The 17,235-nt window shown below is 34.2% G+C and overlaps 1 non-coding gene across 1 annotated transcript; it reads left to right on the forward strand.

Moving 5' to 3' along the window:
• The first annotated feature begins 9,082 nt into the window (after positions 1 to 9,082).
• Positions 9,083 to 9,191, forward strand: LOC149802849 (U6 spliceosomal RNA). Its single transcript, XR_016420382.1, has one exon. It is a non-coding gene; the product is annotated as a U6 spliceosomal RNA (small nuclear RNA).
• Positions 9,192 to 17,235: the final 8,044 nt, after the last annotated feature.

Consider the following 17,235-nt stretch of genomic DNA (forward strand, 5'->3'; position numbering starts at 1 on the left):
GTTTTATCGATGTCATTTTTGGTTCATCCTTTTACAACCAAAACAAATTTTAAAAAAGAAATGATAAGTACAGCAACTTGGATTAAATTAATTAGCATCTGAGACACATTCAGAATTACTCATGGATTGTTTGTCTTGACGGTAAATGACACTAGGATGTCAGAACTACAGGTAAAACCCATTATAACGCAATTTATTATAACACGAGTCCGCTTATAACGCGATGAGAGCATGGCTCCCATTTTTTAATTAAGGATGACCTCTTTTTTAGCATCATAAATACATGCTCTCAAAAAAGCCGATTATTCGTATCCTTAGCGGATATTTAATCCCAACACTGTGGTTAATGTTGCCGTAACTTCACCGTCACCGTGTCGGTCCGATTGTCATGTATACAATTCAGAACTGAAGTATATTTGATGTCTGATGAAACCCGGCGAACCAAACAAACGATATTTGATCAAGAGGTTAGTTAAAACTGATCAAATTAAAATTTCAATGACATCTTCTATGGGGATGTTTATCGAAAACAAATTTACCGCGATCCCGCTAATAATGCGATGCTATTCTTTTGACTCCAAACATGGCGTTATAACGGGTTCAACTGTATTGACTAATGCTTGAAAAATTGCTCCTAAATATGCGAAAAAGTCAATCCTGCAACTATATGTGCACTTCAAGGATGCTACTGTGTAAGTTTTTCAACCCTTTTTTTAAATATCAAATCAGGAAATGTTCACTTGCTGAGTATTTTCGTAATTCCATGCCCAATCAGGAAATTCAGGATAGAAGGAAGAAAAAGTGAATTGCGAATTCATTGTCGATTGACACAAAATGCGAGACAAAGAATTGAGCAAAATATAAATTTTCACTTGGCAATAAAACTTGAATAAATCTAAATTTTTATAAATTTAACGTATTGACATATTTTGAGCTTCAGATTAAAAGACCCGAAACTGATTTTGACAAAAGAGTTCTGCTGCTGATGATACTAATTCAATAATTATATTTAAGTATATCGTCCATGTGTATTTTAAATTTACCGCCACCGTAGGGTTGCAAAACTGATATGACATTACATTTCCAGATGATAAACGATTTGAGTAAATTCCATTTACCGTCTCTCAAAATCTTATTGTCTTAGGATATTGCAAAAAAAAAAAAAATAAAAAAAAAATAAACTGGTTCCGAGGAAGGGGAATGTTATATTTATGTCTGACAGTAGGCGGTATGAAAAACTTTCTGTATTTAACCTTGCTATTATTGGCTAAAATTAAGATGTAAGGTTACGTTATAATTAGATAATTAAACATATTTGTAAGCAAATAGTGGCAATCGTGAACATTTCATTTCAATATTTACAATCAATTTTTCAAACTTATGTATTTGTCTTCGACATTTCTGATATAAGAATTGCAAATAGATGACTGTACAAGATGCAAAATAGCGGTAATGTTTTTTTTTCTAAACTTGAGAAAGACTGGTACCGTGGGATATATAATGACCGGTCTCTCGGTTTTCACCACCCGGAAATACCCGGCCCTGCTGGATTTCACGATAAAATTTTGATTTTACTGAGTCTGTTCCACCCATCCACTGTAATACAATAAAAATAATACAATAGAATGTTGTTTTATCGTTGACGAAAATGGGGATGAGAGAGGGATGGGGAAACCAAACAAAAATGGTGTGAAGAAACCCGATCCGGCCCGGTACCTGGCAAGAATTCTCTACTCGTCCATCTTAATATTGAAGGAAGAAGATAAAACACGTGAATTATAAATGAAATAAATAAGTATTAGTGGTCATAAGAATCACACTCATTTAAATAAAATGATTAATTTTGTTTCTACCTCCGAAATTAGTAAATTTCTAAACCTTGATAGGACGAATAGCTGACTTATTGATAATTGCAATTCGCCCTTCTTCGTCATCATGGTGGTTTATTAGAATATAGAATGTCTTCACATAGTTTATGAGTTGACTGAGCGTTTTTTAAACTAAAACTTTAAATTGCAATGAAATATGCTAATAAAAGACTCCTGTTCTAGTATTTGCGTCTCTCGTCACAAAAAAAAGAATTTATAAAATGGCACTCCAACACAGATTTGGTGTCATTAATCATCGTCAGAACAATTGTTTGCGAAGAGATTATCTGTAATATCACTCCGCAGCTTGCTCTGTGCATAGATTCCTGGGAATTGAGACGTTGGATTAACCTATCTCCGATATCTGAAGCTACATATTTACCATAGTGATGTGGAAAATTCTCTAACCTCAGTCAGTTCATACATTATTGCAATAACTGTTTACAGCAGAAACGAACAACCTAGCCATGTTGAGAGGTTGCACAGTTACTGTTAATACAGCTAAAAGTGAAATGTCGGTTATCTGCACCAATGAAAGAGAGAAAACATAAATATAACTAAATCTAGCGTCAGGCTCGGTGTGGTGTTTAAATAATCTATGATATGTGTTTTATAGTAACATATCCATGCTGTGACTTTGCAGTTATTACTAATAGTACCGTGTCCAGTAATTACTGATGACCCCGTCCCGTCATTCACATCGCAAAAGGTAATACATGATGTCAAAGGTAGGAACACTTAAATATTTCACGTAGACTTAAGTGCTGTATTTGTTGAAAGCAAATCAGAAAACTATGTCAGGATGTGGTCAGATGGCCAGTTTGTTTTCGTTTGGTTTGGTGCTTTACGGCACAGTAACATAAGTTGGCTCTTTAGTAGCTTGCCTAAGGACCGGCCACACGGGAGAGCGTCGCCTCCCATCCTCGAACACTACCTAAACTTCACAAAATGCACACACGGGTTTGATGCCCATAGTGGTCGACTGAATTGCCCACCCCCTACGACAGCCCTGACTTTATTTTATGTGTTTTTAATGCATGCTTTGTAAGTGTGGTGCACTCTACGTCAAGGGGTATGTTTCTCTGCCAGGAAACAAACTACTTGTTGTTTAAACTTAGAATAAATTACAACTGCAAATTAAGGTAATTTTGATCTTTGATCTCGATAGGGAGCTGATTTTCCTCAAGTGTAACTCCACAGTGAATGGGATTAAATGTGCCGAAAACTTGATAAAGGTGGACTTATCATGTTGAGCCCAGCATGATGATTTTACCTCTAATGCCACGTACCTTTGATCTTTGAACCCAATAATCATTATGGATGTGTCTCTTCACAGTGTATAGTATATCTGCAATCTGATATAAACTGGGTCCATAAACATGACTTCACTGCGGAAACCAACAAAACTACAAGTCGGCTTTTTTTACCTTGCCCTTCATCTCTTGGTCTAAGAGTCACTTAGGAGCTAACCTGTTAATGAAGACTGACGAAAATTATTCCAAAGAAACTTTACCTATCATGCTGAAATGAAAATAACAAGGTAATTGTTGTTTTAGATAAGAGGCTAATACATTATCGTTGAAGTTAAATACCACATACGGGTATTGAACACGGAGACTTATGGAATATAGTTGTATTAATGTTGTATATAGCTACAGTCGTATTCCAAGACAATTTTAAAATTGTATTCTATGCACTTTCCCAATAGCTTCCCGTAATCTAATTTAACTGTTTGTTCTTCCTTTTCACACTTCACACAAGCACTATTTCATTTGTAATGGTTAGTATGATGTTACACGTCTAAATACCATCACACCTATTTCCCACTTTAATTCAGATTAAGAAAAAGGACAAATTTTAATATCGATGACTCTTTTTTTTGTGCAAAACATGTAGGGAATGATCTTCACATTACATTAATATGAATTACTGTGTGGCAGTGCCGCTAGCAAGTATTGCATACATTTTCTTTTAATTATGTTTTGCTACCTGTATTCTGGTCTGGAGTTCCAGTCGCTTGCTGAGACATATGGCATGCATGGAAGTATGGTTAGTAATCTACTCTAATACAACAAGATTGTTTCTCAATATTTTTGTTCTTTTAAAGTTATTATTGTGTGTAAGGTTGATACAATGTGCAATGTTGATAAAGATAGGTCATAGATTGCACATGAAATATTAAATGTATGATTTTAAAGGATATTTTACTCGACCGCTGTAAAGGAAAAGACTGGGGTAGTCCAGTTATTATCGTATTTTCAGGTATTAAAATGTTATTCGTTTCGAGAAATACTTACTATTAATTTGATGCGTCTGTTGCAAAGTAGGTGGCTATAAATGCCCTGCTTTGATACCCTAATTGTCTACTGATCACAACAAATTCTCTAAAATGGCGTTTACATTATTTAAATTCATAATAATAATTAGGAAATTTTTAAAACTAGACTTTACTTTTTCTCTTTCTGAGAAGTTGAACGACCATTGATATTAAGACTCCAATCGCCGTTGCATGTGATCTACATTAGGCGTAATCACTTCTTTTCTGGACATAAAAAGACAACAACAAATATTAATAAGAAAACTTATAATTAAAAAAAAAAATATTATATCTGTAAGAAAGGTCAGAGTTTTATCTATTTGGGATTAGACACAATTTTGCAAAATGAATAGAAAGAGTCATTTTTAGTGCTTGATCGGCCTGAATCCTATGTAATGGAGAATCATTGTTTTGTCTAGATTATGGCGAATCACTGTTTTGTCTAGGTTATAGTGAATCACTGCTTTGTCTAGATTATGGTGAATCACTGCTTTGTCTACATTTTGGTGAATCACTACTTTGTCTCGGTTATGGTGAATCACTGCTTTGTCTAGATTATGGTGAATCACTGCCTTGTCTAGATTATGGTGAATCACTGCTTTGTCTACATTTTGGTGAATCACTACTTTGTCTCGGTTATGGTGAATCACTGCTTTGTCTAGATTATGGTGAATCACTGCTTTGCCTAGAATATGGTGAATCGCTACTTTGTCTAGATTATGGATCACTACTTTGTCTCGGTTGTGGTGAATCACTGCTTTGTCTAGATTATGGTGAATCACTGCCTTGTCTAGATTATGGTGAATCACTGTTTTGTCTCGGTTATGGTGAATTACTGTTTTGTCTAGGTTATAGTAAATCAATGCTTTGTCCAGTGTTATGTATATTTGATTTAATTATATCTGGTTCAATATATATATATATATATATATATATATATATATATATATATATATATATATATATATATTCTTGGATTATTTTTGGATTTGAATCTATTAAACAGTAAGTTCATCTTTTTCATTTTTAAAGAAATTTCCTGGAAAATAGATTATTGTATATTTTTCAAAGCTTGTTGTTTTCACTCTTTCTTGTGTTGCTATTTATTCGAGCCTAAACAAGTGACATAAGACAAGGCTATGGTGAATATCATTAAAGTAACGATGAAAATTTGTGACACGATTACAGGGAGCATACATTTTTATCCTAATAGAAAAGACACTTTTGGTTGATTGTTTCTTTCTTCTACGTAAATTTGATAATTCGTGAACAGCCTGTGTTTAGTACTAGGGACTGAGTGTTGAGACAGGTGGCTTAAGTGCACAAAATTCAAAATTTTTAAAGGATTGGGTCCTCCATACAAATAGTTGTCAATCAATAATTCATCATAAATTAGTCACTGTATAAAGCTCTTAGCTCGTACTAGTTAAGAACGAAATGAAAAGTAGACATTTAACATGTTTTATCGTTGATTGTTTAAAAATCCACATTTTGTTTTTGTTATGAACAGTACTGTATTTTTACCCTCGTATGAAAGCGACTACCGACATTTAAAGATACAAGAACAGTATCTTGTATTATTTTCGTCTGTCCATCAATAGTTCGAGTGTAAGAAATAAATAATTTGGCATGGTTTACAAAAGAAAATTCTTCTTAATTCTCCGTTAAATATAATAGATGAGATGCAGTGATGTGAAAAGTAAGGGAGACAAATATTTATAAAAGGTTATCATGGTCGGATATTTATCGATGTGTAGACTGTATCTAATCGCTCACAAAGTAAATCAAGTCCAAAGGAATTTATGTTAGCTTTGTGAGTGATTAGGTAATAATTTACACTTCCATAAACAACCAAAGCATGATCATCAACAGATATCATCAACAAAGCGTTCGATTTTAGGTAGCTCGTAGTTTTCTTTCATTAGCCTTTTGACTGCGCCATAATACATAGACCCGTCTTCGCTAGACAATGGTCGTCGACCCTTTTATAATATTATAAACAGACTTTCAGAGCGGTTCGAGACAGTGATCTGAGTAACTTTTGTCCCTCTGTGTGATTTTTTAAAACCATGCTTTCGCTTTTTTTAAACATTATGCTTAGCACTGTTATTTAAACGTTAGCTGTTCTTGCTTTCTACGAATTTTGATAAATCAAAACCAAAATCATGTCCGTTTTTAAAGAGATCCCTGCTCGTTACAAGACCGCGACCTTTAACAGCTGGCACAACATATCGTGGAAATAAAATGCGATTAATTTATAAAGGTAGAGGGGCTTGTAGAGCTTGCCATGTTATTTGTTTGGCTAAAGGGGTGAGTGTTGGAGTGCATTGTTTGAACTTTTAATCAGGTATTTTAATGGGTTGGGGTGCAAGTTTTGATCGGAAATCACAGGTTGGGGTTGGGGATTGCTGATGTTAATGTGATGGGTAATAGCATTCGTAAAGTTAAAACATCACCTAAATAACATGTAAACTGACTGTGAACCGAAAATTGACCCATATGTAAAACAATATCTTTGACCTGTATCACAGGACGGTTACATCCAATGACATGGCAGAAAACTTGGTAAATTCATAACAAATGCAGTTATTAATGGATATAAAACATCCGGTTTGAATGCTAGAGTATCATCAGTTATAATGTATTTCATTAAAATTTATCATGGATAAAGTTATTCTAAGGAATAAGCGTTGCATCTTATCACCGTCTCCAACATATATTTGGCATTCATGATACAGCCTTACTGTGGTTCAAGTCCTACTTGGTCAACAGGACACAAATTGTATCTGCAAATGGGATACACTCCAGCCCAGTTTATCTTTGTTGTGGTGTTCCACAGGGGTCTGTTCTAGGACCTGTTCTCTTCATTCTGTACACTCAGTCGCTCTCAAGTGTCAGATCATCATCCAGTGTCTCACCAATTGTACGCTGATGACACGCAAATATACAAATCTAGCCACAAAACTAAGTTGATGCTACCATCCAAGGTGTAGAGAGGTGCATTTCTGATGTGAAATCATGGATGACATGTAACAAGCTGCAAATGAATGATGATAAAACTGAGGCCATTCTGATCACAACACAAAGACTTTCTCACTCACATCCGTTACCTCAAGCAATAAATATCAGCAACGCAAACATTAAATTCACACAATCAGTATGAAACCTAGGTGTTACTCTGGACAGTACTCTCACATTGCACCAACATGTCATGAACATATGCAAGGCTGCATATCTTGAGCTGAGACACATCAGCTCAGTTCGCAAATATCTTTCAGCTGATGCCACTAAAACACTTGTGTGTTCATTAGTACTTTCAAGACTGGACTATTGTAACTCAATTCTGTCTGGTTCAACTCAATATCTACTCCAGAAACTTCAAAAAGTTCAAAACACAGCTGCTTGGATCATACTTAGAATACCACGATCAGAGCACACCTCCCCGCTGCTCTGTACCCTACACTGGCTATCCATTCGATCCAGAATCAAACACAAAATTTGTTCTCTGTGCTATGTTTCACTGTCGTACTCTAGTCCAACATACCTATCTGACCTCACCCATGTTTACACACCAGCAAGATACTTACGCTCCTCTTCTGACAATCGTATACTCATTATTCCCACTATGAAAACAAAGTCATATGGACAGCGTTCTTTTGCATACCAGGGCCCAGCAACGTGGAATGAATTGCCCACTGAACTTAGACACAAAGACACGGTGATCACATTCAAGAGGGCTCTCAAAACTCACTTATTTCGACTGCAAGAAGAAACTTAAAGACCTAATAATGTTTCCTACCTGAAATATTCTCAGCATGTTTTTTATTTTTTTTAATGTTTTTCTAATTTCATGGTGTTTGTTTCTGTAATAATATTATTATATGTTTTTTTTTTATCTTATAGGTGTTTTATAATGTTGTAAAGCGCTTAGAGCTTCTAAAGATTATACGCTATACAAAGTCCTCATTATTATTATTATTATTATTATTATTATATATCAAATTGTTGATCTTATCTGACCATATATAAACTTTTTATAAAGTTAATGTTTATTGATAAAGACCTAAAAAAATTCTATATTGCAACTGCTACAAATATATGTATTTAAAACAGCGAACATTTTATGATGAATCATGGGAATCATGGAAATTTAAAAAAGATTTATAAAGCAAATACTTGTATTGCATACCTAAATTTAACCTCATATAATATACAAGATAGATTATTGTATTTTCCTAACAAAACCAATACTTGTACAAGCTCTTGCAATGAATACGGTTGGATAATAGCGCTTCTTACGAGTTTTATTGGGGTCAGATGTTATCTACATTACAGCTGCTGAATACATCTCTTTTTAGAACATTTGATATTTATATACAACCTAGATGACAAAACACTTGAAATTAATATGCCCACAAGTTCGGGTCAAGCTTTTTCTTCAAACCTCATTTATCAGCGTAAAAATGTGTAAGCACATGGGACGAATCTAACTACCAGTGGTACGTGACCTATTGTTTCCACCATCTAATGTTTATTCACACGCGAGTCTTTTGTCACATGGCATTGCAATTGGTTTTTGCGTCTCTTTATTTCTTACCATGGGATTTGATGATCGACTTGGCCTTATATTGTTAAATTTTGACTGTTGTTCTCTGCCTAATTTCATTCTTTCTTGTTGCTGCCCTGATTGATGTCTCATGGTGACAATAAGTAGAATGGTCTTCATGACCCAATATCTTACCAAACTTTTGTCACCTATTATTTGCACAATAAAATAACCTCCATTCCAAAACGTGACACATACAAGTTGAAGAAGAGATATATTTCAAAGTAATATCGTAGCTCATACGGTAAAACTGTGTTTATATGCGATTAAATTAAGTTTTTAAAAATGCCGATATCAACCAAGCTGTGAGATGTGTACTACAATTTGAATGACACAGAGAAGATTATCATAGCCCATGCGAAAAGATGGCACGCATATTCATGAAGCGTTCGTATTTTTCTTTTAGAGAATGCTGTATCTCTACAAGTTATGACCATAATTTTTACATGTGTTGCCTTTATCTTTTATTTTACATGCAATGTACAGTACTTTAATTTCCTTACATTTTATATTTTGTCTTGATAGAGTTGTTCTTTATGTTTACATACATTTGGCCTAGTGGTTAGAGAGTCCGCCTCGGATTCGGGAGATCGTGGGTTCGATCCCCGGCAGAGTCACACTAAAGACTTACATAAATGGTACTAACAGCTGCATCGCCTGGCGCTCAGCATTAGGAGGTTAGTGTTAGGACTGGTCGGTCTGGTGTCAGGATAATGTGACTGGGTGGGACATCGTGCTACATGTCTACGACATGATGCCCCAGTGCTAGGCATCACTATAAACTGCCACACTGTATACATCGTAGCGATATGACTGCAAAATTGCTAAAACTACGCTAAAAATCCAAATCACACAGACACACCTTTGGAATGGCTTATCTTTCAAAAGATTTCGTGCAATTCAGTTTTACATTTTTCGAACTTTACATTTTAATATCACCATATAGACACTAATGTGCCGTAAAACACTGCTTGGATACATACAAAACACGACCCAAACACACCATAGAAAACAATTATTTCTATCTCAAATTACGAAACACGTGTAACAAAAATACCAGGAGAATTCTCGATGTTAAGAAATGGTGGAGGGGTCCATTTAAAGAAACAAATCCATGCTGTCATAAACTCACGTGACGTCTGCTCTTAGAAATTATCTAATTATACTGGGCGAGAAATACTTCCAAGCAACGACTCCGCATAATCAAGAAATAATCAAGAAAGATTTAATTTTGACCTGTTATTGTGAAAAGAATTGACATTTTGATTTTTGGAGCAATACATGTTATCAAGAGATGAATTCTCACATTCATCTGAGTGAAAATGAGAAAAAAATTGGTGTAATAAAGAGGGTCAAAACAGCCTTTCAACAAAACGAATAGTTGAAATATGTCTAAAAAGGCGGCCATAGACCTAACAAGATGTCTTCCCTACTTCTGACAGCTCATACATAAAAATGTTGCTAGACTGTTCGATGTCGATAGACTTTTCATCCGAAGATATGTGGTTTATATCATTTTAGTAAGTACATCAATGACAGCAATGTCATAAGACGGAGAAATCGGATAAAAAATGTTGTCATAAATTGGTTTTCCCGATTCTGTCACAGAAAGTACAGTATGAATCTATGAATCTATAAATTTAACAATAGGCTGATATAGTGTTGAAAGTGACTGCAAATAGATAGCGGAGTAAAAGTGTCAGCGTCTAACCAAGTGACCCGTCGTTTTTTTAACACGAACCAATTAGGCCAATTAATTTTCAAAGCTTTTATACAATTTGTTTTGTGAATGTTATGGAGATTAATACATATTTTACTCAAATTATAATAGGACGATGCCTTTAACTTACTTATTCAACCGTTGTCGAAGAGGAAACCTCCAGCCCTATACCATATGCACCGTAGAAGCACAGTTGGTTTCATTTATATAGTTTTTCCTCGGGAAGAAAAATAGAGACATTTTTGGCGGAATCAAGATTTAAGGCTTTACGGTTTTTTTTTTAACTGGAACCTTTGCTTATATGGACTTGGTCAGAAATGATTCAGCGAATAATTAGAAATGATTCCAAAAAATGGCGATGGCGTTACTGCTAATAAAGAATGGTCAATACTTATTTATTACTGTCTCGCTGCAGCGGGATCAGTTAACTCTTTTCCCTTTGGTTCGTTACAGGAACTTCTGCCCATACACACTTGGTCACAAATTATTTAATGAATCATGGAAAATGATGCCAAGAAATGTTCACGGCATGAATGCTAATAAAGAATGGTCACTACTGGTTTATTTCTGTCCTATTTCAACGTGATTAAGACCTACAACAAAAGCTTAATTTGTCGCAATTCGGTAAGATTTCAAGTCGGAAAGAAATCCATGTCTTTATAATGTTATATCCTAAATATTCACTTCATATGTGTTATATCAAATGTGAATATGTTATTCTGTTTTATTTACTGGTATTTGAAAACTGTTATTTTATTTACTTTTCCTCCGTAAAAGGAAATATCCATCTGAACTCTCCGCAGTGAAGAATAGAAGTAGTCTACATCAGGCGTCGGCAACCTATTTTACATACCGTGCCACTTTCTTCCGGATTAATTACGAAATGAACGAGCGTGTGCCACCAGTGATATAGTAACAGTTAAAATCGAGATGTTTGGCTGCTCTTCGCGTGCCATACAAAACCTCTTGACGTGCCACTTATGGCACGCGTGCTGAAGATTGCCGACCCCTGGTCTACATGACAGGCTTAAACTTTACAGCCCGATGGATGGGATGTTGATTAAACGCTATGTAGCTGCAAAATAGATGTTTTGAATGATGCATCTGGTTCAAATTATTTTTAACACTTGTTTTTAGATAAGACATTTGCCAACAGAAATATGTATAAAAGAATGACAGATACATACTATCAAAATCTATCTGGTTGTTCATTCATTTTATTTATCGAGATTATATATAAAGTTGGTCTACAGACTGGTAATGTTCAACCTACGTAATGCATATTTTTCAGTTTATTTCATGTGAGATAAACCTAAATAAAATAGAACAATTGCTTTTTGGTGCTTTTTAACTGGAGAATACATATAGGACAATATTATACAATGCCGTACTTTTCCCTCAACTATTTGCATTTTAGGAATTAACTCAAAATACTTTATATTCATATGTGCCTCACGATCCGTAAGAACAACGCCCAGTGCAGATGGTGTTTCATTACGATTTTAAATGTGAGTCTGCTTTCTCGTTTGCTTTTTAAGAGAGACTAATGATGGTATACTTATTTCTGATTTGCTGATGCTGTTCTTGTCAAAACAAAGATTAATGTTGCGTATTAGATGCCTTCTATTAAAGCTGGTTAATCTGCCTCATTATCCATTTTCTCTACCACCAAATGTCTGTAATGGCTCTTAAAGTACCGACAGGTATGATATCAACAGAACAATGTCAAGATTTTACTTATTCCAATTATCCAATTTCCTAAAATTTCAATCTGACTTTGATTCAGCAATTCAAATGTTTACAGTCTAGACTAAATGTGTTGGCATTAATTGAAGATGTTGGGCCTTTATTATCCAGCGTATGTGTATGTGTGTGTGTGTGTGATTTGTACTTTTAACGTGGCTTAAAACAATTTTTCATTCATATCGCTAGTTTATAGTGATGTCTAGCACTTGGGCATCATGCCGCAGACATGTAACATCATGTCTCACCCATTTACATTATTTTGACATCAGACCGACCAATCCTAACAATAATTTCTTAATGCTGAGCTCCTAACGAGGCAGATGTTAGTATCATTTTTTAAATCTTTAGTTGACCTGGCCAGGGTTCGAAGCATCCTAGGCGGGAACTCTAGCCACTATGGCTACCAGAACAGTTGATTATCTAGCTGCGCAATTTTCTATCTCTTCTAAGACTGATGATAATGCAATAAATCATCTCTTATATAAAAATTAAAACAATAAGACGCAAAACAGAAAGCAGAATGAGACACAACTAAGTCATTTCGAAATCACTAATTGTAAGTCAGAAACTAGGTCAGCATGTTTAATTTAATAAAAATGCATCTAACTTTCCTTGAAATTATGAACGTGTGTACAAAACTTACAACTATAAAAATATCAGTATTAAATACATTATTTAGCAAATGACCCTTTCAATCTAGAATCATGAAAATTAACATACATACATACATACATACATACATACATACATACATACAGACAGGCATACATACATACATACATACATACATACATACATACACACACATACATATATATAATAGCATACATACATACATGCATGCATATATACATACATACATACATACATACATACATACATACATACATACATACATACATACATACATACATAATAGCATACATACATACATACATACATACATACATACATACATACATAGGAATAGTTTGAGGGACTTAATAATAATTATTAATTGGCTTCACATATTGCACTGAGAATGTTTTAATGAATATGTGTAAATTAAGGACACGAAACAGATAAGAATTTATCAAAATATGATAGAATAATAATGAAGAAAATTTGTCATATATTTGGTAATTAGAAAAACGACTTTGTTAAAAGTTTGGTGAATTTTTCTTAGTAAAGAGGTATTTGAGTATGGATCTATGCAGTTGTTTTCTCTTATGAAAATATAATTTAGTGTTTCGAGTCAAACACAAATAATGTAAATAGAGCATATCTTAATTTAATGAAGCACACAGGCAGAATAATATGGAAGGTATGATTGTGAAGGTGTAAATTCAAATAACTCACTCAAGTGTATGTTTCTAGCTGTGGAAAACTGTGTTTGTCCATATGAAAGTTGCTTCTGATAAATTACTTAATTTCATACATAAACTGATTCTGTAGCTCAGAAATAAATTAGTTGCTGTTACAATTAATTAAGCTAGTTATCTTTTCCAAACTGTTTTTAACAATCGGGGGGGGGGGGGGGGCATTATAAGATTCCTTCCGTTATGTTGTAAAAATATAAGAATGAATTGGTATTAATTAAAACAAAATGTGAATAAATGGTAACATCGTAGCCAAATCTATACAATTATCTTACAATCTTCTGCAAAGATACAAACACAACGCCACAATCACAAATTCAACCTGATCCCAAAAGGAATTATTTGCACTGTCAATCTTTATCTGACCCGTATCGTCAGTCTTTTTGTACTCTTTTTACTGAACGTAAGTTTTCATAACTTTACTTTTAAAACAGTTCGTACCTCGAGGGAGCATTGACGAAATATACATCGCACGAATATAGAAAGACTTATAGTCATTAGTATTGTTCCGCGATATCATGGTCAACTTTTCAGGTGTCCAAATAGTTGTAAACATAAGTACAAAAGTTAATTCGTTATATGCCTTGTTGTACATTTGGCAAGTTTCCTATTGACATATATCCTGCTTTGTAGCCAGAATAGAGCCGTTAGCATAAAAAGTAACTAAAATCTGGAATTTTCAAAATTGTGTTTTTTGATTGACACTGAAATGCAGACAATTGTGTGGGTTAGTGTTAGAGGTTACAGTAGCATTTTTTTCAGTTCAGAGTAAATAACGGTTATATTTAATCTAGTTGGTGCAAGTACTTTAAACCACAATATTAAGTATAGGTATTGTTCAGAATGAAGAAGCAAATTTTCTCTTTATTGTTCAGAATGAAGAAGCAAATTTTCTCTTTATTGTATGTTCTAACGTGTTAGTTATCGACATGACATACATATTTAAGTAGTAGATGCCTCATGTCATTATCACCCGTTCTGCGTTTATGTTATTTTGTTGTTGCTGTAGTGTGTATACCTGCACAAACAGTGGTTCCACTTCAGATAGATATAAAGTAATTTATATTCCATAATAACACTCTACTAGTTTCAGTTTATAATAAGAAGACACTCAAAATTGGCTTTTCGATGTATAACTGTTTTCTAGAAGCCCGAAACAAAATAATATAAAAGGTTAACCGAGGTCAAGTTGACCTGATCCATATTTAACATTCCAAGGTCGAATGAAGGTGAATTGGGTTAAAAAGAAACAACAGGAAGAAGAAGGAAACAGTTAACAAATTTTAAAATATGTATAGTGTATTTATTGAAGACTTTAAGTATAGTTCATACACTATATCATTGAAAAGAATGCGTCTCTGTAACTAGAGTAACGTTGTAATTGAAACTTCAACGAATTAAAAAGTTCATTTCTCAAGGAAAGTCCAATATTTTACAAAGTGGCATAACATTTTCAAAACGATTTGTCTCTGACTCTCCACAAGGGTGACTGTTATATCGAGGTGACTGCTACAATTTACCTTTTGTCATCGCTTCCATCTCTAATGTTTGCCTCAAAGGTCCTTTATGCATGTTTCATTTGAAGAGAAACTTCTGTCTGATTTCCATTAAAATTCTTATCCAAATAGATCACGTGTTATTTGTCAAAAATATGCACTTTGGATTGAGAAACGATGAAGTAAATACGGTTATTTTAGATTCCCTAACAAAATGACCAGGAGAGACATCGAAATGGAAGAGCAATCAATCGTATAGTTTCCGTCGATCAATCAAAATATTAATTGCCAATAAATGGACTTTGGTATAATTGGCCTTTTCTAAATGGTTCCCTAAAATGATATGCACGAAATATAAGATTTTAGTGTTTCATGATGTAAATATAGGTTGTTGGACATTTATTGAAAAATATATAGTTTAAGAAAAAGGAAACATGTTTGAAACATTGTCAACAATGGTATGTATGTATTATATTTGTCTTGGACAAAATTATTCACAGATATGATTTTTGCATCTAAGCTTACTCAAACAAAGCTTGCAGTCGAGCATGTTTTTAAGTCATATGTTTAATTATAAAACAATTCATATTGTGTATGTATTAATATGGACAGATGAATATATAATACGCAACCCTTTCAAGCTAATTTAGTAGCCGATAAATCGGATATTGTTGTGGAATCGATTTACCTGACAACCTACCAACCTCGAAAATCGTCGCGGATATGCGGCAGACGGTCTAAATGGCTGCTATTAGTCACGTGTTGTTAAGTTCCAGCTGATGTACAACAATAACAAAAATTTCAAGATCAGTGAAACGCAACAATGAACTCTCGTTCAACGGAAATTAATGCAAGATTTATGAACCAAGCACAGTTATACTGAATGCAAATCTATAGCCTCACACGAAATGGAAAAGATTATTGTATTTTCTGCGATGAAAAGTACTTCGAACACCTTAAGCCATAAATACAGTTTGATTAAATGTTGTGGTAGACTTCATGACTCGTATATATTATTTGTGGCGTCTGGCATTCTATAGGCAGTATTTGGATATTTTATTTGCACGATCGGGTATTTACATGCGATTATTATTATTATTATTATTATTACAAATTTCCATAAAATTGGATCTGTATATTAATTTAAAAGTTTTTTCAGCCGGGTAAATGAAATTAAATGGATAGGATATACTTTTCTATCAACATTGACTGGCTCTTTTGTCCCCACTGTTATTCATACATGTATTCTCGATATATCACATATCAATGTTTGCTTTCCTTCATTAACTTCTTAATATGGGTTGTGATGATCGGTTTTGGATGTTTTATTGGTAATTGTTACTGTTTTCTGTCCCGCGATCACTCTCTTCTTTTTTGATTTTCTCGTATGCGATTATTACAACAAACGAGGACCCTATTTACTACTACATTTTTGTGAACCATGCTTTGTAGGATGGAATGGACACTATTCCGAAATGCGATACGTATGACATGCAGAAATGTTTGTTACCCTTTGCACAATGTAAACCAGGCAAGGTTCATAAACCTTGCATTCTATACAAGAATGCACATAGATAACCTTCTGAAAATTTTATTTTTTTAAACAAAAACTTATTTTAAAAACAGTTTATAAACATCTGTTGTTCGAGCAACCCAAATGCGGATCATAAAGGTCACAGATGCATTAAATGTCAAGCGGTAGTCAACTTGCAAACATAAGATATTCCAGTCAGACGTTTACAACTCGTAAACTATGTGATTATGCCAGCTATGACATGTTTTGTAAAACAGTCTCCTCTAAATTGATCCTTCATGAATGAGGACAGTATAGTGCGCAACAACAACTGCAATTCGTACGAATGTTTAAACTTACCACATTCATTGAGTTAAAGTCATCCACCAGCAATAACTATCCGATGTTTTACAACGAAAAGCCCATTTCTCCACCAGACCATTTAGAGATCCTAATACTTATTGTCGTTGTTGTTGTGAGATTTAACGCCATTTTTCAGCACACGATAGGCTATGCATGGCGGCCAGTATTAATGGTTGAGGAAGAACCCGGGAAAATCCAGAGAAGAACCACCGACCCACGAGAAGCTACTGGCAAGCTTTCTCACATAC

The sequence above is a fragment of the Sinohyriopsis cumingii genome, chromosome 3, assembly GCF_028554795.1.
Source record: "Sinohyriopsis cumingii isolate HCF-2022 chromosome 3, ASM2855479v2, whole genome shotgun sequence".
Classification (NCBI taxonomy): domain Eukaryota; kingdom Metazoa; phylum Mollusca; class Bivalvia; order Unionida; family Unionidae; genus Sinohyriopsis; species Sinohyriopsis cumingii.